This window comes from Mus caroli, unplaced genomic scaffold (assembly GCF_978045245.1).
Source record: "Mus caroli unplaced genomic scaffold, Mus_caroli_1 scaffold_8, whole genome shotgun sequence".
In the NCBI taxonomy this organism is placed as follows: domain Eukaryota; kingdom Metazoa; phylum Chordata; class Mammalia; order Rodentia; family Muridae; genus Mus; species Mus caroli.
The window spans coordinates 32,918,671-32,920,169 of NW_028227263.1; the positions used below are offsets into that span (position 1 = coordinate 32,918,671).

At 42.8% G+C, this 1,499-nt stretch overlaps 1 non-coding gene across 1 annotated transcript; it reads right to left on the reverse strand.

The window, feature by feature from the left end:
* Nucleotides 1-1,115: 1,115 nt before the first annotated feature.
* LOC115031685 (U6 spliceosomal RNA) lies at nt 1,116-1,222 on the reverse strand. The gene has a single exon (XR_003837344.1). It is a non-coding gene; the product is annotated as a U6 spliceosomal RNA (small nuclear RNA).
* Between the last annotated feature and the right edge of the window lie 277 nt (nt 1,223-1,499).

Consider the following 1,499-nt stretch of genomic DNA (forward strand, 5'->3'; position numbering starts at 1 on the left):
GTATGTTATGATCATAACAACAGGTAGCTCTTCATCCCATAAAACCATAAAACTTCCCAATAAGCAGTACAACAGACAGGATGTGTGCGTGTGTGTGTTTGCTAAGGCCTGAACCCCAGGTTTTGTTCATGCTAAACATGCACTGCACCACATGGCTAAACCCCAGAGGCCCAAGAAGTTGGTTTTGTAGACAGAGAAGTCGGGGAGAAGAAATAGGGGCAAAGGGCAAAACCTAGATCCGCTATTTCAAAGCTTTCCTTATAAGGGGAGGGTGTGGGGGGCAGGACAATAGAAAAATCACATTCTGTATCAGGTTGCCTTTTGAGTGAGCATTAAAGGATTAAAAGTGGAAGGATTAAGAGAGGAGGGAGTTCCTTTGCTGTATTGATTGGCCTGTTCAGGAAATTCCTCTGTCTTCCCGATTTCCTAGAAGGTCCCATAACCAACAGCTTAGCCTCAATTTAGTGACTTGGTAGTCTGGCTGGTTCACCAGGGGCCAGTGTAGGGCTTGATCAAAAGCAATGTCCTTCTATTATATATATATATATATATATATATATATATATATATATATATATATATAAAATAGGCAACTGGGTGTATTAATCTGGAAGGTCAGGACTGGGGCACACATTTGGAACACAATCGATCCTTTTTTTTTTTTTTTTTTTTGGTCCAAGTGTTCTTTTTTTTTTTTTAATATTTTTTATTACATATTTTCCTCAATTACATTTCCAATGCTATCCCAAAAGTCCCCCATACCGCCCCCTACTTCCCTACCCACCCATTCCCATTCTTTTGGCCCTGGCATTCCCCTATATTGGGGCATATAAAGTTTGCAAGTCCAATGGGCCTCTCTTTCCAGTGATGGCCGACTAGGCCATCTTCTGATACATATGCAGCTAGAGACAAGAGCTCTGGGGTATTGGTTAGTTCATAATGTTGTTCCAACTATAGGGTTGCAGATCCCTTTAGCTCCTTGGGTACTTTCTCTAGCTTCTCCATTGGGAGCCCTGTGATCCATCCAATAGCTGACTGTGAGCATCCACTTCTGTGTTTGCTAGGCCCCGGCATAGTCTCACAAGAGACAGCTATATTTGGGTCCTTTCAGCAAAAAAAATATGGAACGCTTCACGAATTTTCGTGTCATCCTTGCGCAGGGGCCATGCTAATCTTCTCTGTATCGTTCCAATTTTAGTATATGTGCTGCCGAAGCGAGCACCACAATCGATCCTTAGGTTGGAGTCTCAGGAATGAATGAAATTAGCTTACACCACAGTGTAGGCAGGGGCTCAGACTGCTGTTTAATGGTCAGCACTTGGCATAACGGTTTTACTCTTTAAGAGTTACTCTCCTAGTAAGCTAACTACCTCCTAAAGGCTCCCTCCCAGTACCACCCCAAAGCAATCAGCTCTATTTCTATTCTATCTAATTGAAGCGGGATCTCAGTTTTCTGGGCTGACTTCCATCTTAACCGAAGGTAAAGGATGACCTTGAAC